The sequence below is a fragment of the Lycium barbarum genome, chromosome 10 (assembly GCF_019175385.1).
Source record: "Lycium barbarum isolate Lr01 chromosome 10, ASM1917538v2, whole genome shotgun sequence".
Classification (NCBI taxonomy): Eukaryota; Viridiplantae; Streptophyta; class Magnoliopsida; order Solanales; family Solanaceae; genus Lycium; species Lycium barbarum.
In genome coordinates, this window is record NC_083346.1 from 5,198,840 (window position 1) to 5,220,698 (window position 21,859).

The following is a 21,859-nucleotide window of genomic DNA, read 5'->3' on the forward strand; positions in this document are numbered from 1 at the left end:
GAGAAATAACACTTGTGATATTCTTCAGAAAAGATATACATCTATTTGGATACTAAGCTCCAAATGTTTATTTCATGCCCATCAAGTACTGATCCAAGAAAATATGGGTAGATTAGATCCCGCATTATAATTCCAACTAAATTTATTTCACGAAATGCACATGCAACGCACGAGATGCACATGCAATTTATTTCACTAAATGCACGTGCAACGCACAAGATGCACATGCAGCCCTCTAGATGCACGTGTGATGCACACAAAAGCTGATTTTATTGAATATATTTTAGACCTCTTATTAGGATTCAGCTTTAGGCTACCTATTTTATTAAGCCGCCTTTGTACAAAAAAGTGATGATATGAATACAACTGCTCAATTTGTTCATACTTTTGTTTTTGAAAGATCGTACCCACAAATTATAAGGAGTTCTAATTTTGGCAAACAAATAAATTTAGGAATTTTTACAATTACGCCAACATAAAATATCTAGTTTGGCCTATAAACCAACATTTTCCTTTGTTTTCTTTGAGAAACGAAAACTAGGATGTTGTTAGGGGAATAGGGTTGTGTTAACTTGCTCCAACTGAAAATTCAATCTGACTTCTAAAACATAAGTGAATATAGATTAAAGGATCCCATTTTCCCATATTCCTCTCTCCATGACCAGAACATTGAAAATTTTGTCCTAACATAGACGAGAGGATCCCATTTTCTCGTATTCCTCTCTGCACGAGCAGAACATTGGAAAATTTTGTCCTAATATAAATGAGAGGACTCCACTTTCTCGTATTCCACTCACCACGAGCAAAACATTGAAATTTTTTGTCCTAACATAGATGAGAGGACCCCACTTCCCGTATTCCTCTCTCCACGAGCAAAACATTGAAAACAATTTGTCCTAATTAACATAGATCAGAGGACCCCACCTTCCCGTATTCGTCTCTCCACTAGCATAAATATATGTCCTAACATAGATGGGAAGACTCGACCTTCCCATATTCTTCTCTCCACGAGCATAACATTAGAAATTTCTCTCCTAATGAGAGGACCTCTCACGTATACGTCTTTCAACGAGCAGAATATGAGAGATTCCTATTCTAGAGAAAATAAAATGAAGAAGAACACTTGCTTCCATCCTCGATTATCATAACTACTAAGTATAATATTAATGGTGGATGAAATTGAGGTTAAACTGTTAAATTAGCATGTTGAATAAAAAGATCATTAGTTCAACTTTACCATATCGTGCATAAGGTTTCTTTAGTTTTATGTATAGTACGTTAGTTATATTTTTCAGTATTTACGGGGCAATAGAAGAATATTCAATTGCCATACATTAGTTAATAAATTTTCACCTCTTCATTAAAACTAAAATTTTAGAAAGTATGACCACCGCAGATAATACTCCTCTGTCCCAATCATAATGTCCAAATTTGAACTTCTCATAATGTTAAAATAAGTACTCCAATTTATCTCTTTTTACAGTAATCATTTATAAATAAGCCCTTTAAAGAATTTCCATGTCCAAAATAGTCCATGAAAAAAAGTAAAAAACTTCCAATTTTGTTCACATCCGACCTCTTCAAAAACTTCTTTATAAGCTCCCTCCAGCTTCATCTCTTTCTCGTCTACAAAACTACTTGCAACAACAAAATTTTCAAAAAAAATGGAGCGGCGATATGAAACAAACAACACCCATCAAAATTTATCTTACTGCTTCTCAACACTTTCTTGAACAACACAACTTTCAAGATTGCCGTAAATACGCTTTCATGTTAATTATCTTATCACTTATCTTACCTTATCCGGTTATATTTTTAATTATTAGTAGCATAAACATGATAAATACCATCAACAATTATAGTGGGATGGTTGGGCCCCTTTACTCTTAGTCAAAGGTTTCAAACACTAAAAATGGAAAACTTCTTGGTAAGGAACATTTTACCCCTTAATGAACTACATGACACAAATTTAGATTTGTCGGGTCAGTAGATTTTTGTATACCGGAAGGCTAAATAAAAGCCATTTATTTCACCGGATGCACGTGCCGCGCATGAAATGCACGTGGAGGAGTTTTAGCAATTATGCTAACATAAAATATCTAGTTTGGCCTATAAACGAACATTTTACTTTGTTTTTTGGGAGAAATGAAAACTAGGACATTGTTAGAGGAATAGGGTTGTGTCAACTTGCTCCAAATGAAAATTCAATCTGACTTCTCAAACATGGATGAAAGGACCCCACTTTCCCGTATTCCTCTCTCCACGACCAAAACATTGAAATTTTTTTCCTAACATAGACGAGAGGACCCCACTTGCTCGTATTCCTCTCTCCACGAGCAGAACATTGAAATTGTTTGTCCTAATTAACATAGATGAGAATACCCCACCTTCCCGTATTCGTCTCTCCACTAGCAAAAATATATGTCCTAACATAGATGGGAAGACGCGACCTTTCCATATTCTTTCACTCCACGAGCAGAACATCAGAAATTCCTCTCCTAACAGAGATGAGAGGACCTCTCTTTCACGTATACATCTTCCAACAAGCAGAATTTGAGAAATTCCTATCCTAGAGAAAATAAAATGAAGAAGAACACTTGTTTCACTCCTCGATTATTATAATTACAAAGTATAATATTAATGGTGGATGAGATTAGGTTAAATTGTTAAATTAGCACGTTGGAAAAAAGATCATTAGTTCAACTTCACCATATCATACATTAGGTTTCTTTAGTTATATTTTTCAGTATTTATGGGCAATAGTAGAATGTTATTCAATTGTCATACATTGATTAAATAAATTTTCACCTCTTCAATAAAACTAAAATTCTAGAAAGTATGACCACTGCAGATAATACTCCTCTGCCCCAATCATAGTGTCCAAATTTGAACTTCTCATAATGTTAAAATAAGAACTCCAATTTATCTCTTTTTTACAGTAATCATTTATAAATAAGCCCTTTAAAGAATTTTCATGTCCAAAATAGTCCATGAAAAAAGTAAAAAACTTTCAATTTTGTTCACATCCCACCTCTTCAAAAACTCCTTTATAAGCTCCCTCCATCTTCATCTATTTCTCATCTACAAAACTACCTGCAACAACAAAACTTTCAAAAAAATAAAATAAAATGGAGCGACGATACGAAACAAGCAACACCCATCATTCAAAAATTCAAAATCTTCTGATTGCTTCTCAACACTTTCTTGAACAACTCAACTTTCAAGATTTCCGTAAATATGCTTTAAAAGTCATTTATTTCACGGGATGCACGTGCAGCGCAGGAGAGGCACGTGCAGTCCACGAGATGCACATGTGACGCACGCAAAAACTAGTTTATTGAATATACTTTAGACCTGTTGTTAAGATTTGGCTTTAGGCCACTAATTTCATTAAGCCACCCCTGTACGGAAATTAATGATATGAATACAACTACTCAATTTGGTCATAATTTAGTTTTTGAAAGATCGTACACCCAAATTATAAGAGTTCTAATTTGGCAAACAAATTAATTTAGGAGTTTTAACAATTACGCTGACATAAAATATCTAGTTTGGCCTATAAACGAACATTTTCCTTTGTTTATTTGGAGAAACGAAAACTAGGACACTGTTTGAGGAATAGGGTTGTGTTAACTTGCTCCAAATGAAAATTTAATCTGACTTCTAAAACATAAGCAAACATAGATGAAAGGACCCCACCTTCCCGTATTCCTCTCTCCACGAGCAGAACATCAGAAATTCTTCTCCTAACAGAGATGAGAGGACCTCTCCTTCACATATACGTCTTCCAACGAGCAGAATATGAGAGATTCCTATCCTAGAGAAAATAGAAGAAGAACACTTGCTGCCATCCTCGATTATCATAATTACAAAGTATAATATTAATGGTGGACGAGATTAGGTTAAATTGTTAAATTAGCAGTTTGAAAAAACAAGATCATTAGTTTAACTTCACCATATCGTGAATAAGGTTTCTTTAGTTATATTTTTCAGTATTTATGGGGCAATAGAAGAATGTTATTCAATTGTCATACATTGATTAATAAATTTTCACCTCTTAACTAAAACCTTAAAATAAGTAGTCCAATCTATCTCTTTTTACAGTAATCATTTATAAATAAGCCCTTTAATGAATTTTCATGTCCAAAATAGTCAATGAAAAAGTAAAAAACTTCCTATTTTGTCCACATCCCACCTCTTCAAAAACTCCTTAATAAGCTCCTTCCATCTTCATCTCTTTCTCGTCTGCAAAACTCCCTGCAACAACAAAATAAAAAAAAAAAAATGGAGCGGCAATACGAAACAAAAAACACACATCATTCAAAAATCCAAATTTATCTCAATGCTTCTCAACATTTTCTTGAACAACGCAACTTTCAAGGTTGCTGTAAATACGCTTTAAAAGCCATTTATTTCACGGGATGCACATCCGGACATGAAATGCATGTGCATCAAAGGAGATGCACGTCTTACGCACGCAGGAACTAGTTTATTGAGTATACTTTAGACCTCTTATTAAGATTTGGCTTTAGACCACCAATTTCATAAGTCGCCCCTGTACAAAAAGTGATGATATGAATATAGCTGCTCAATTTTATCAATACTTTGGTTTTTGAAAGATTGTACACACAAATTATAAGGAGTTCTAATTTTTTAGGAGTTTTTAACATTTGCGCCAACATAAAATATCTAGTTGGCCTATAAACGAACATTTTCCTTTGTTGGAGAAACGAAAACTAGGACACTGTTACAGGAATAGGGTTGTGTTAACTTACTCCGATTGAAAATTCAATCTGACTTTTAAAACATAAGCGAACATAGATGAAAGGACCCCACTTTCCCGTATTCCTCTCTCCACGAGCAGAACATTGAAAATTTTGCCCTTACATAGATGGGAGGAACCCACTTTCTCGTATTCCTCTCTCCACGAGCAAAACATTGAAATTTTTTATCCTAATTAACATAGACGAGAGGACCCCACTTCCCGTATTCTTCTCCCCACAAGCAAAAGTATATGTCCTAACATAGATGGGAAGATGCGACCTTCCCATATTCTTCTCTCCACGAGCAGAAAATCAGAAATTCCTCTCCTAACAGAGATGAGAGGACCTCTCCTTCACGTATACATCTTTCAACGAGCAGAATATGAGAGATTCTATCCTAGAGAAAATAAAATGAAGAAGAACACTTGCTTCCATCCTGGATTATCATAATTACAAAGTATAATATTAATGGGGGGTGAGATTGAGGTTAAATTGTTAAATTAGCACGTTGAATAAAAAGGTCATTAGTTCAACTTCACCATATCGTGCATTAGGTTTCTTTAGTTTTATGTGTAGTATTTTAGTTATATTTTTCAGTATTTATGGTGCAATAGTAGAATGTTATTCAATTGTCATCCAATTGTGATACATTGATTAACAAAATTTTCACCTCTTCACTAAAACTAAAATTCTAGAAAGTATTACCCCTTCAGATAATTATAAGCGCTATATCACAAATTCCAGTAGTATAATCAAGAATTGAAAATATGAAAGAATGAGATTATTAAATACTTTCATTTATGAGTAATAAATCGTAATCTCTTTCGGAAAGAAAGGCTTAATAATAGAGCTTGCGCAAATTAATTTGGACCAAAGTTATAAACACCAACTATGTATAGGGTAAAAATCGGATATATGTTAAACCGGTGAGACCAAAGACCGAAGGAAGAAAGGAACAAGAACGTGCACGAAGGCTCCCGTTCTGAACCGGAGGAATGTTTGGACCGAAGCAAAGGAAGGGCATCATTTGGTCCAGTTCCCCCATGACCGGGTTGATCGTTGCCATTGGTCCGTTTGGTTGAGGCCGTTAGTCCGTTTGATCGTGGCCGGTGGTCTGGGAGATCCGTTGCGCAGTTGCCACGCGTCGATAACGTCCTGTCATGTTCAACTGCCCATCGTACGGGTGTCAGATCGTACGGTCAACCTAACCCAACTCAGAGCTTTTTCATTATTATTTTATTGTTCATGTTGTATGAAGCCCATGGGGCAACACTATAAATAAGAGGCATTGTCCTCCTCTTAAAGGGTTGGCTCCTTCATATCAAGAACTCTTGTAATAGCAAAATATATATAAAATCTCCCTCTCAAACATATGATTCGGTCTATATTCGTTGTGCTTATCTCTTACGTTTCTTCAATCAAGTAACACTCATATATTAACAAATATACAAGTGCATAGCAGACCACCGATTATTAGCTGCTTCCTCATAGTATATTCATATATTTCTTTTCTCCATCAAATAAATTGAGGCTTAACCACATATCCTATACCTACTCACAAATTTAATTGGTTATCCAAATTCGGGGTAAACAAACTATATAAACAATTTATTATACTATCAATGACTTTTAACTTGGGATAATAGATAAAATACCATTTTTATCGGATTATTAATTGATGATATCTAGAGAAAATTATTTGTAATTACCTAATAAGTGTAAATAGTTTTACAAAGTCGGTGCATCAAACTCAAATAGTTGTTGGACCTAAACCGATATATAGCTCCACTTTAACTTAACATCATGAAAATGAAATGCTGTTCTTGATTCTTTATTGTTGAGATTTTGCAAATTGCAGTACAAACAAAGTTAATTGCTTCTTTCTCTTCAAAAAGAAAAAAAGTTAATTGCTTCTTAAGGAAGCCTCGGACGGATACACGTCCTCACACTTTGGTGAGTTACCAAGTTTACCCTCATAGTTATCAACTTAAGATTGGTTGGTTCTTACATTGATTATCTTAAAGTAGATTGTTAAAGCATTTCCATTATATTAGTACTTCAAAATGTGTTTAATATGTACTTTACCATGTAATCTTTAAATGAATTATGTGAACTTCCCTAGTTTTTATAGCAGAATTTATCAAAGAATGTTCTATTCTTTAACAGAGTAAGTAATCTTCAAAGTCATTTATTGAAGATTCTTTGCCTTATGAAGTCTGATATTTAGACTGTTGAGATAATTCTTAATTAAGGCTGAGTTCATTATAGTTTAAGCAAATTAGATGGATTAGTTAACCCTATACTTTAAACTCACCATTTCTTTTTAAGTAAAAATAATACTCCTCTGTCCCAATATACTAAAAATATATTTTCTCTTTTATTTCCTCACTTTTATTGTTATCATTAAATAAATAACAATTTCTTAAACTTATTGGAAGACTAATACCCAAATTTTAATTTTTAAAGTATAGTAAATATGAGGGTTTATCGGAAACAACCTCTCTACCTCTCAAGGTACGAGTAAGGTCTGCGTACATTTTACCCTTACCAGACCCCAGTTATCGGATTACACTGGATACATTGTTGTTGTTATTGTTGTAGTCGTAAAGGGCCAAAATTACCCCTGAACTTTGGGAAATAGTTCATCCATACCCTTCGTTATACTTTAGGGTCAATTATACCCTTACCGTTATACTATGGGGTCAATTATACCCTTATGTCTAACAGCTGCCACGTGGCATCATCCTAGCCCTTCAAAATTATTTTCCCCTTAAATAATTTTTTACCCACTAAAATAACCCAACGCGACCCGACCCGAATTGTTTTTTCCAGCCAAAGTGATACGGACCCAACCCATTACCCCTTGGCTGAAAAACAAATTTGGGTCGGGTTGGGTTATTTTAGTGGGTAAAAAATTATTTGAGGGGAAAATAATTTTGAAGGGCTAGGATGATGCCACGTGGCAGCTGTTAGACATAAGGGTATAATTGACCCCATAGTATAACGGTAAGGGTATAATTGATCCTAAAGTATAACGAAGGATATGGATGAACTATTTCCCAAAATTCAGGGGTAATTTTGGCCCTTTTCCGTTTAATAAAATAAATGTTTAATAAATAGTTTCATGAAAGGAGTGCAAATGCATTGTGAACAAATTCTAAATAATCTCTCTTTCCAATCATAATGTTTTTTTTTTTGATGAAACAATTGTTATCATTAGCATCAGGCATCAAGAAGATGCAAATTACAGGTAAAGTTAGAGCTACCTAGTAGCATCAAAAAGCAAAAATCACCTTGTTAGCTTTCTACAGTTAAAACAAACTATCTTAAATACAGTGAGCTAATAAAGTCCAAAAAGTTTTCAGGTGAATCTACAGGGGAGACATTTGCCCAACTAAATAAATACAAAAGGCAGTTTGCTTTCAAGGTTGGTGTTGGGGTTGATAATCCATCAAAGCATCTTCTATTCCTCTCCTTCCATATGCTCCAAAAAATTGCAGCAGGTATCATTCTCCAAATGTTCTTGATGGTGTTATCAACCCTCCAGCTGCTCCAGCACTCGATAGCATTCTTGATGGTACGAAGCATAACCCAACTGATTCCAAAAAGTGAACAGAACATGTTCCAAAAATATGATGCAAATCTACAATGCAGAAACAGATGGTTGTTGGTTTCTGCCTTCCTGTGACACATGTAACATCTATTAGCCATATGAATTTCCGTTTTCATAAGGTTGTCCAGGGTCAAGAATGCCTCATAAAGAGCAGTGGTTTTCCAAATTAGTTTCCAAGGCTAGAAATCAGTAATTCCATTTTGTTCCATAATCATTTTATATCCTTTCCTCATAGTGTATTTGCCATCACTTGCACCTCCCCATTTGAACTTGTCTGTGATATGCTCATTTAGTAGGATGTCGTTCAGTGTGGCTAGAAGCCTGACTAGATCTTCAACCTCCAGTCTTGAAGATTCCTCCTCAGTGTGATGTTCCAGATGTGCCCAATCTTGTTTTGGTGATGGTAGAGTCAGGATGACAAGCAATCTGAAATATAGCAGGATAGTCATGTCTTAAGGTTGAGTTTCCCAGCCATTTGTCCTTCCAGAACCTGATTCGCTGACTATTGCCTGCCAAAAAGTGATGATTTTCTGAGAACTCTCCCCATAGCCTGCATATATGCTTCCAAACTCCTACCCCATGTGGTGCACTAGTTAGTTTGGTGCACCAGTTGCCTTGAGAACCATGCTTAGCATTAACCACCCGCTTCCATAGAGGTTGATCCTCTTGTGTGTATCTCCAGAGCCACTTCATCGAAAGACACTTGTTATGGGCTGCCACCTTGATGCTTTGGCATAATAATCTTTTCCCACTTTACTAAATGGAACTTGTGCTCACTGCTATTACCTTCCCAGAGGAAATTCCTTTCTTATTCTATCCAACTGTTCCAGCACTTTTGTTGGCATAGGGTATAGTGACATGTAGTAAGTGGGAATGTTATCCAGGACACTACTGATTAGAGTGAGTCTGCCTCCCATAGAGAGGTATTGCATTTGCCAGGAAGCTAACCTCTTCTCAAATTTTTCCACCACTCCATCCCATATAGCAGTAGACTTGTATTTTGCACCTAATGGGAGGCCCAAATATGTGGTAAGAAATGTGCCAATGCTGCAACCAGAATTCCTGCTAACTCCTCTAGGTTTAGCACTTCATTGACTGGATAAATCACACTTTTGTGCATGTTAATATGCAAACCTGAAAGAGCTTCAAAAATAAGAAGGGTTAGATTTAAATAGAGCACCTAATCTCTGTCTGCACCACAGAAGATCAGTGTGTCATCGGCATACAGTAGGTGGGAGATGTTGATTGTGTCCCCGACACCCACATCAAAGCGTCTGATCCATTGCATATGCTTTGCTGTGTCTAGTAGTCTGCTTAGTCCTTCCATAGCAAGAATGAAAAGGAAGGGAGAGAGAGAAGATCTCCCTGCCTTAAGCCTCTTTAAGGGGAGAAAAAGCCAACCGGGCTTCTGTTGACTTGGACAGAGTACTTCACTCTTGAGATGTTAAAATTGATCCACTTGATCCAATCATAATGTCCAAAATTAAACATCTCGGATTGTTAGAATAAGTACTCCAATCTATCTCCTTTTTATGGTAATCGACTAACCATTGATCTTAGTCACATATTCAGAATTTATGATAAATAATTACTAAATTTCCAAATTAATCATGTACAGTCAGATCTCTCTATAACAGCATCGTCGAGTTCAAAAAATTTCAGCTGTTATAGAGAATAGTTGTTATACAGCTATAACAACATTGACATTTAAATAATATTTCGTTGTTATAGGCAAAAAAAGATGCATAAAATCTAATTTTTATTTTTAATTGTCAAATTCTAAAGTTAATCACACTTTAAATAACGAAAGAAGTTCGTTTAATGATGAATATATATATATATATATTCATATGATCTATTTTTTCATAAATAGTGTATTAAATGATTAAATATTTGGTCAAAATCTCTACACTTATTATTGGTAATCATAGGTACTCTATTTGTGTAAAGATGGTTAATTATTATATTACAAAAAAAAAAAAGATAACTGTTATATAGGATAATTTTACTAAAAGTTGGTTGTTGCTGTTACAGAGAAGTAAAATATAACATAAAAAATCGGTTTTGAAAAAATTTGGTTGTTACGGAGAGGTGATGATATATGTTAGTGTTGTTATAGAGAGGTTATTTCCATGTCCATAATCGTCCAAGAAAAATTCAATTTTGTCCACTTCCCACCTCTTTATAAACTCCTTTATATAACTTCCTTGCCTCCTTCCATCTTCATCTCTCTCTTCTGCAAACACTCTCTGCAACCAAAGAAAAAAAAAATGGAGCATAGATATGAAACAAACAACAACACCCATCATCCAAAAATCCAAATTTATCTCACTGCATCTCAACACTTTCTTCAACAACGCAGCTTTCAAGATTGCATTAAATACGCTTTAAAAGCCATTGAAATTAATCCAAATCACACCCAAACTTCACAAATCCTAGCCATAGCCAAAGTTTTATTACATTCAGATGAAGACCCAAATTACTATTCTATCCTTGACCTTCCAAACTACACTCAAGACCAACAACTCATCAAAAACAATTTCAAGAATGTCACAAATCTCTTAAACCCTAATAAAAATTTGTACCCTTTTGCTTCTGAGGCTTTTAAGGTTGTACTAAGAGCTTGGTCTGTGCTTTCTAACCCGACCCATAAGACCCGTTTTGATAACGGGTTGAAAATCAAGAAGAAAAAAGAAGAAGGGACCTATATGAATACTTTTTGGACTGTGTGTCCTTATTGTTACTATGTTTATGAGTTTTTTAAGGTTTATGAGGATTGTTTGGTGAGGTGTCAGAATTGTAAAAGAGGGTTTCATGCTTTGCAAATTGTGGGGCCACCTCCACCTGCTGACGTGGCAGAGAAGGGTGAGTATTATTGTTTTGGTTTTTCTGTTTTGGGTGTGAAAGGGAAATCTTTGTGGTCCCCATTTGTGTATAAAAATGAGGAGGGATTTAATGTTGATGAGTTTATTGACATTACTGATGATGAGGCTGAGGAGGATGGAAATGGGAAAAAAGAGGAATTTTTGAGGGTTGAAAAGGAATTTGTGAAAACTAATGGTGGTGAAGTGGAGAAAGGTAAGAAAAAGAGGATGAAAATGGTGGGTAAGTGTACAAAGAAGGTGTTAGGGAAGGGGAACAGAGTTAACATGAATGAGGTTGTTTATTCTGAAGTTGTGGGAAATGATGATTTTTTTGGTAATGTGGGAGAAAAGACTAAGGAGAATAATAATGTTGAGTTTTTTGTGGGAGATGATGATGATGATGATGATATCTATGTTGGTTTGCAAGAAGATTTTGATATGGGGGTTGAAGATATTGGGACATTGTTTTTTTGAGTAATTTAGGAAGTTCTGTCTCTCTCTTTTTTGTTTTGTTATTATGTTAGTAGTACTATTATTGGGTGGTGCAATTTACTGTTGCCAAAATTGGGTAATAGGTGGATACTGATGTTAATAGCGATAGGCCTCTTTATTGATCAAGAAAGATATATGATTGAAATGGTAGGAGAATTGATATGGGCCTTTATTTCATTATTATTGACTAACATGAGCAGATTTTTGTTTCCTTTTTTAAGGCATGCTTTCTTCAATAGTGTGACCATTTATGTGTATGTTTTGTCTTTGTTGATTTACTTTTTAAGAGTAAAATGAGTAAAATTCTATCTGACAGCTTATCATCACTTCCATTTGACTCTATTGAAAGAGGACTTGAAATCAATGATAAAGTTCTTGATTTCTTTCAAGTCAACCTCCTCTAATTCCTAAGCAAATAGATTTGTCCCGGAGGCTCTCCGGTCAGGGAGGGGCTTGCTATCGTAACCTTTTCTCCCGTGTATGTGAAAAAGAGTGACGAACTCATTTTTATTCAGTCATAGGTTGGTCCAAAGAACAATCCTTTCTTATCTCTTTTGAAGGCCTTTGTCCTACTTATAGTGTCAGTCCTCCGGCTTATACTTGACTACTTGTGTTTTTTATTAACCAAGAACACATTACATGCATTTTGTTGGCATTCAAAAAAAAGATTATTCAATCCTCTAGACAACAAAAGGTGCGTAGCCTCTTCTGAACCAAATAGGTATTGATCACTATTGAACTGCTATTCTTTCTATTTCGTTGCTGCAACATTTACTATTCTACTCAATTCCCAATTTCAATTTTCAAAATTGATCAGCACCTACATATTAGATGTTAAAGTTCTTGTTTGAATGAGCTTTATGGATTTGTATTCAGCCTCTGTTCCTGACTCATTGTATTTGAGCAGCTGCTTCACCATTTGTTGGGCTTTTTTGTTATCTTTTGCCTCCTGATAATGATGTTTAATTCTTGTCCTTGTTAATTTTTCCTAGTTTCCTTGGATTTTGGAAAATGCTTCAAAATGCATTGAAGCAGATAATCTGTCTGTAGGATTTTGCTCATGATAATACAACATCAACTTGCTTGTTATCTAGTAATTACCAAACAGATGAAGAAAGTTGAGAATGATGGGGTGGGGTTCAAGATTCAAATTTAAGCGGAGACAAAAATACTATGTGACTTTTTCCCATCTATCCAATCAATCATGCGGGTGGGGCAGTAGGTAGGTATCAGCAGAATTACTTGAGGTGCGTACAAGTTGCCCGAACTACACGGCTATGGAAAAAGAAAAGGTCACAGAGTGTCTTCTTTGGATTTTGCTTATGTGTTCCAAGTATATGGTTGGACTGAATAGATGTTACGCTGTTCACTTAGCAGAACTTGCTTTTACATCTTGTTCTTCTTTCTGCTTTAGCTGCATGATGCACTTGTTCTGCGCTCTGTCTTGCTTAGTCTGCCTTCACCCATCTTTGATATGGCTAGTAAATAAAGAATATGGTATACTAACAGAGGCGGAGGCAACATATCGGTACCGGGTTCATTTGAACCCAGTACTTCTGACGTAGAGCATATACATGTAAAAGTTCACTGAAATTGCAACAAACGGTGATGAACTCACAACTTTTAAATAATAATAGCTTCAATGCTAAAAACCTTAAATGTTGAATCAATAAATTTTAAATCCTGGATAGGCCTTTGTATACTAACTTCTTCCCATCAGATCAACTTAAGTCTTGGTGGATAGCGTTGATCATACCTCTAGTGAGGGTAGCAGGTATTGAGGCATTTGCAAAAAATGGTTTTCTTTGTGGCTATTCTTTAAATCCTGTCCTCCATTAGCTCAATTAATTAGCTAGTCCGCAAAAACTAAAAAATCATCCCAACTACTTTTTAGGATTATTTGCACTGCATGACCTTTTTTAGGCAGCTCTTTAAATTTTGTATCCGTTACTTTTGTTGGCTGTTTCGTGGTATTGTAATTGTAATTCCTTCTCTTGAATGCCTTTCGATACTTGTATGCATTTTATAGCGTCAAGTAGGATTGGGCATAAATACCGAAAACCGAAAAATTGAACCGAACCGAACCGAAACTTCAACAAACCGAACCGAACCGAACTAGTTTGGTTCGGTGTTTGGTGTCCACCTTCAAAAAACCGAAACCGAAATAGCTGAACCGAAGTTTGATAAAACCGAACCGAAAAACCGAACACACACCGAAATTTAATACATTACCCAAAAAAATTAAAATAGTCCAGGCCCATTAAGTTTAAAGCCAAAAAAACTCAATTGTAACAAGCCCTCTTTTGCATTTATATCCCTAATTTTCTACTTCAGTTGAGAAAATCAAATATGTTAAGGAAGGCAACTAGGATGTGTCTTTAGGATTAATATATGTCCTTTATGTGTTTTCTTAATTATTCTTACGGTACGTATATAACACCTAGTAATCCTATATCATGGTTATAGTTTATAGTTTTCTATTCGTGTATATCCTGTTTGTTTGATTTTAATTTCAATTTATCAGTTTTATATTTTATTGCTTTTGAGAATATGAATTAGTGTCAAGGGAATCGCTTCTAATGTCATATCAAAAAAACCGAATTGAAAAAACCGAAACCGAACCGAACCGAACTTTAAAAAACCGAGACCGAAAGAACCGAACCGAACTAGTTTGGTTCGGTGTTCAGTGTCCACCTTCAAAAAACCGAACCCGAAATAGCCAAACCGAAGTTTTATAAAACCGAACCGAAAAACCGAACGCCCACCCCTAGCGTCAAGAACATTTTGTTTATTTTAAATTTTCTGCTTTAATACTGAAGATCATAAAAACTCTTCCATAAAAGACCAAGTATAAACATTATATAACTATAAAGACAAATCTTGGAAGTACATGGCACTCAATACAATCTCTCATGAAATTAAAAAAATATATATAATCAAATTATAGGAATTAATGACGCTAAAATTATACTATATCTCATAAGGCTAACAATAAAGAACTCACACAGACGCAACTCAAGGATGCAGAATTAAATATATAAGGGGTGCTAGATTATGATCATTAATTGGAAGGGTGGGACATAAGTCATTTTCCTTTCTGGTATGTTTTTTCACAGTTTTTGAGGTTATGCTTTAGATTAGAGAAGTGATTTAATTTGTGTTCTGAGATGAGAAATGAGAATCTCTAGTGTATATATATAGGTATATACCATGAATTAAATATTTTTGATGACTAATTAGCTGTGTAACCATGTCTTTTTTTTCTCAACTGGTGGCGTTGGTCAACCTAATATAGGTTTTAAAACAACAAAACAAAACCTACTACCCCATATCAACAACAGCAGCATACCCAGTATATTCCCACAAGTGCATACCCAATATATTCTCACAAGTGAAGTTTGGAGAGGGTAGAGTGTACTCAAACCTTACCCCTATCTTGGGAGGCAGAGAGGTTGATATTTCAAATAAAGTCAGACAAGAATTAATAGAAATAAAGAAGTCATCGCAAAATATAAAAGAAAGCATAACAAAGCATTATGTAGAAAGTAAACAGTAACTACAAAAACTAATACGATAATCGAAGTACAAGAGACATTAGATAGTAGCAGAAATTAAAAGGCAATAAGCTACAGGATAGTGCTACACCTACTAGTATGGGAAGTGTGTGAGACGACGCTCTACTACCTACTAACCTTCTACCCTAACTCGTGTCCCCCAACCTACTGCTCCATATTACATAAAAAAAAAATTGAGAGTCTTAGTGTGAAGTTGAACTAAAAAAATAATCCTCAAATATTCCACACTTACATCTCATTCAATCCCTTACATCCTTCACCACAATTTCCCCTATATATATCCATTCCACCAATTCGAATAAAAGAACTCCCACTTTGAATTTCTGGAAAAAAAAAACAGTTTTATCTGATTATGGCAGATTTCAGGAATTGATAATTGCAACTCTCGGCCACCTTCTAATACCTTAGCCTTGCAAAAATTTAAAATGTTCACCTTCTACCCAAACCCGTGTCCCTCACCACCTACTGCTCGAGAATTTATGCTCACTGCATTCTAATACCTTAGCCTTGCAAAAATTTAAAATTTAAAAATTAAGTTTCATATGATTGAACGATTAAATCACTTCATCTATCAAAACTCATTTTTGTGGGGTCAAAAAAGAGGAATTTTGCTGGAAGCCTCGATTTTGAAGGCCTTTCTGATTGACCGTTGCGTATCAGTGTCTCATAGAGAAAAACATTTATCTTTAGTTTGGTGTTTACATTATTGTAACTTTGCAAGATCTTGAAACTTGACTATTAGTAATATATCATTTAAGAATTTTTAACCCTCAATCTATCGAAACATAACATGAATCTATAATGCTACTATAATTTCATGCTATTTTTTTTTCTTGAATTCTTACTTGCTTCAACATTAAAATTTTCCTTTAAAACTTTTCTGGAAAGGCAAAAATAAAGGCGGATTGATGATTTATTCTACCATGACCTCAAATTAATATATAATAATAACTAGATTCAAAACATAATATTTATATGTAAATATCGAATGGATAACTTAATGGGCTTCTTACGAAGATATACATGCCAGGGAAAATGATAACAACAATTATAGCCCATCTTTACTTGCATCTGACGTGGCCTGAAGTTCTTTGCGAACCTCTTATTTACGATATCTGAAGAAATTATCAAATGTCCATGTCGCATTTAATGATTCACGTCACCTTCACGTATCACTACAATAGTGACGGTGCAATTAATTCAAAGCACTAAGTGCTGAATTTTTACTTGAAGAAAATTACAAAATTTAAAGATGTAGTAAGTAAAAATACTTATTTCACTTGAAAGACTCAAAATTACACCATTGAACACCTTGTATACAATGTTATACATAAATTTACATTGGCTATATACTTTCATACACCGAATATACATTGTTATATAGTGAATATACACTACAAAAAGGAAAAAGATAAAAATCCTTCTCGTACGTATACACTGTATTTACTGTATAACTATGTATACATGTGTATCATCTTGTATAACTCTTAGCATGTATAGATACGTGGATATATAATATATATACATATTTATACATAGATATACAAAATATATACATATCTTATAAACTACTTTACTCCCTTCAAAATAAATTGACAGTAAAAAATCAAATTCAACATGAATATCCATCAACTCCACATTAACACTGAACCATCTTTACATATAGACCAGAGTCATACCCTGTGGAAAGCCTTTGGGTACTTCCCAATGAACATCTTGATTAAACCACCTCCTCAAACGTTAGGACCCTAAACCCAAAATAGTCCTTTTTTAAGGCATGCTTTCTTCAATAGTGTGACCATTTATGTATGTGTTTTGTCTTTGTTGATTTACTTTTTAAGAGTAAAATGAGTAAAATTATATCTGACAGCTTATCATCACTTCCATTTGACTCTATTGAAAGAGGACTTGAAATCAATGATAAAGTTCTTGATTTCTTTCAAGTCAACCTCCTCTAATTTCTAGGCAAATAGATTTGTCCCGAAGGCTCTCCGGCTAGGGAGGGGTTTGCTATCGTAACCTTTTCTCCCCGTGTATGTGAAAAAGAGTGACGAACTCATTTTTATTTGGTCATAGGTTGGTCCAAAGAACAATCCATTCATATCTCTTTTGAAGGCCTTTGTCCCACTTATAGTATCAGTCCTCCAGCCTATACTTGTGTTTTTTATTAACCCAGAACTCATGCATTTTGTTGGCATTCAAAAAAAAAAAATTATTCAATCCTCTAGACAACGAAAGGTGCGTAGCCTCTTCTGAACCAAATAGGTATTGAACACTGTTGAACTTAAAGCAGGTCGGAACTTTAATTAGTTACCCTCTTTGTCTGCTATTCTTTCTATTTCGTTGCTGCAACATTTACTATTCTACTCAATTCCCAATTTCAATTTTCAAAAATGATCAGCTCCTACATATTAGATGTTAAAGTTGTTGTTTGATTGAGCTTTATGGATTTGTATTCAGCCTCTGTTCTTGACTCATTGTATTTGAGCAGCTGGTTCACCATTTGTTGGGATTTTTTGTTATCTTGCGCCTCCTGAGAATGATGTTTAGTTCTTGTCCTTATTAATTTTTCCTTGGATCTTCGAAAATGCTTCAAAAAGCATTGAAGCAGATAATCTGTCTATAGGATTTTGCTCATAATAATAAAACATCAGCTTGCTTGTTAGCTAGTAATTACCAAACAGAAGAAGAAAGTTGAGAATCATGGGGTGGGGTTCAAGATTCAAATTTCGGCGGAGACAAAAATACTAGGTGACTTTTTCCCATCTATACAATCCATCATGAGGGTGAGGTAGTAGGTAGGTACCAGCTGAATTACTCGAGGTGCGTACAAGTCGCCCTAACTACACGACTATTGAAAAAGAAAAGGTCACAGAGTGTCTTCTTTGGATTTTGCTTATGTGTTCCAAGTATATGGTTGGACTGAATAGATGTTACGCTGTTCACTTAGCAGAACTTGCTTTTACATCTTGTTCTTCTTTCTGCTTTAGCTGCATGATACACTTTTTTGCGCTCTGTGTTGCTTAGTTTGTCTGCCTTCACCCATCTTTGATATGGCTAGTAAATAAAGAATATGGTATACTAAGAGCCCGTTTGGATTGGCTTATAAGTTAGCTTATAAGCTGTTTTCAGCTTTTTTGAGTGTTTGGCTGGCCAGCTTAATGTCATTTTATGCTTAAAATAAGCTCAAAAAAATAATTGGACCCATTTGACTTAATTTATCTAAAGCAGCTTATAAGCTGAAAACAGCTTATAAGCCAAAAAAAATAAGTTGGACTACCCCAACTTATTTTTTTCAGCTTATAAGCTGCAAACAGCTTTAAGCTGTAAGCCAATCCAAACGGGCTCTAACAGAGGCGGAGGCAACATATCGGTACCGGGTTCATTTGAACCCAGTACTTCTGACGTGGAGCATATACATGTGAAAGTTCACTGAAATTGCAACAAACGGTGATATAAACTCACAACTTTTAAATAATATAGCGTCAATGCTAAAAACCTTAAATAAAGCTTAAATCCTGAATCGGACTCTGTATACTAATTTTTTCCCATCAGATCAACTTAAGTCTTGGTGGATAGCGTTGATCCTACCTCTAGTGAGGGTAACAGGTATTGAGGCATTTGCAAAAATGTTCTTCTTTGAGGCTATTCTTTAAATTCTGTCCTCCATTAGCTCAATAAGCTAGTCCGCAAAAACTAAAAAATCATCCAACTACTTTTTAGGATTATTTGCACTGCATGACCTTTTTTAGGCAGCTCTTTAAATTTTGTATCCGTTACTTTTGTTGGCTGTTTCGTGGTATTGTAATTGTAATTCCTTCTCTTGAATGCCTTTCGATACTTGTATGCATTTTATAGCGTCAAGAACATTTTGTTTATTTTAAATTTTCTGCTTTAATACTGAAGATCATATAAACTCTTCCATAAAAGACCAAGTATAAACATTATATAACTATAAAGACAAATCTTGGAAGTACATGGCACTCAATACAATCTCTCATGAAATTAAAAAAATATATATAATCAAATTATAGGAATTAATGACGGTAAAATTATACTATATCCCATAAGGCTAACAATAAAGAACTCACATAGACACAACTCAAGGATGCAGAATTAAATATATAAGGGGTGCTAGATTATGATCATTAATTTGAAGGGTGGGACATAAGTCATTTTCCTTTCTGGCATGTTTTTTCACAGTTTTTGAGGTTATGCTTTAGATTAGAGAAGTGATTTAATTTGTGTTCTGAGATGAGAAATGAGAATCTCTAGTGTATATATATATATATAGGTATATACCATGAATTAAATATTTTTGATGACTAATTAGCTGTGTAACCATGTCTTTTTTTTTTTCTCAACTGGTGGTGTTGGTCAACCTAATATAGGTTTTAAAACAACAAAACAAAACCTACTACCCCATATCAGCAACAGCAGCATACCCAGTATATTCCCACAAGTGAAATTTGGGGAGGGTAGAGTGTACCCAAACCTTACCCCTATCTTGGGAGGCAGAGAAGTTGACATTTCAAATAAAGTCAGACAAGAATTAATAGAAATAAAGAAGTCATCGCAAAATATAAAAGAAAGCATATTAAAAGCATTATGTAGAAAGTAAACAGTAACTACAAAAACTAATACGATAATCGAAGTACAAGAGACATTAGATAGTAGCAGAAATCAAAAGGCAATAAGCTACAGGATAGTGCTACACCTACTAGTATGGGAAGTGTGTGAGACAACGCTCTACTACCTACTAACCATCTACCCTAACCCGTGTCCCCAACCTACTCCATATTACATAAAAAAAAAATTGAGAGTCTTAGTGTGAAGTTGAACTAAAAAAATATTCCACATTTACATCTCATTCAATCCCTTACATCCTTCACCACAATTTCCCCTATATATATCCATTCCACCAATTCGAATAAAAGAACTCCCACTTTGAATTTCTGGAAGAAAAAAAAAAACAGTTTTATCTGATTATGGCAGATTTCAGGAATTGATAATTGCAACTCTCGGCCACCTTCTAATACCTTAGCCTTGCAAAATTTTAAAATGTTCACCTTCTACCCTAACCCGTGTCCCTCACCACTTACTGCTCGAGAATTTATGCTCACTGCATTCTAATACCTTAGCCTTGCAAAAATTTAAAATGTAAAAATTAAGTTTCATATGATTGAACGATTAAATCACTTCATCTATCAAAACTCATTTTTGTGGGGTCAAAAAAGAGGAATTTTGCTGGAAGCCTCGATTTTGAAGGCCTTTCTGATTGACCGTTGCGTATCAGTGTCTCATAGAGAAAAACATTTATCTTTAGTTTGATGTTTACATTTTTGTAACTTTGCAAGAACTTGAAACTTGACTATTAGTAATACATCATCTAAGAATTTTTAACCCTCAATCTATCGAAACATAACATGAATCTATAATGCTACTATAATTTCTTGCTATTTTTTTCTTGAATTCTTACTTGCTTCTACATTAAAATTTTCCTTTAAAACTTTTCTTGAAAGGAAAAAATAAAGGCGGATTGATGATTTATTCTACCATGACCTCAAATTAATATATAATAATAACTAGATTCAAAACATAATATTTATATGTAAATATCGAATGGATAACTTAATGGGCTTCTTACGAAGATATACATGCCAGGGAAAATGATAACAACAATTATAGCCCATCTTTACTTGCATCTGACGTGGCCTGAAGTTCTTTGCGAACCTCTTATTTACGATATCTGAAGAAATTATCAAATGTCCATGTCGCATTTAATGATTCACGTCACCTTCACGTATCACTACAATAGTGACGGTGCAATTAATTCAAAGCACTAAGTGCTGAATTTTTACTTGAAGAAAATTACAAAATTTAAAGATGTAGTAAGTAAAAATACTTATTTCACTTGAAAGACTCAAAATTACACCATTGAACACCTTGTATACAATGTTATACATAAATTTACATTGGCTATATACTTTCATACACCGAATATACATTGTTATATAGTGAATATACACTACAAAAAGGAAAAAGATAAAAATCCTTCTCGTACGTATACACTGTATTTACTGTATAACTATGTATACATGTGTATCATCTTGTATAACTCTTAGCATGTATAGATACGTGGATATATAATCTATATACATATTTATACATAGATATACAAAATATATACATATCTTATAAACTACTTTACTCCCTTCAAAATAAATTGACAGTAAAAAATCAAATTCAACATGAATATCCATCAACTCCACATTAACACTGAACCATCTTTACATATAGACCAGAGTCATACCCTGTGGAAAGCCTTTGGGTACTTCCCAATGAACATCTTGATTAAACCACCTCCTCAAACGTTAGGACCCTAAACCTCACAACGGACTATCATATCTTCCACTAAATACAAGTTTATAAAATATATGCTGTTAGTTAGTTGTCATTACAAAGTAATTTTAGCTGTTCGGGAGCTCCAAAAATTGAATCTCAAAGTTAAATTTGGAATATGGCTTTTACTTTCAACAATTTGTTTGTACT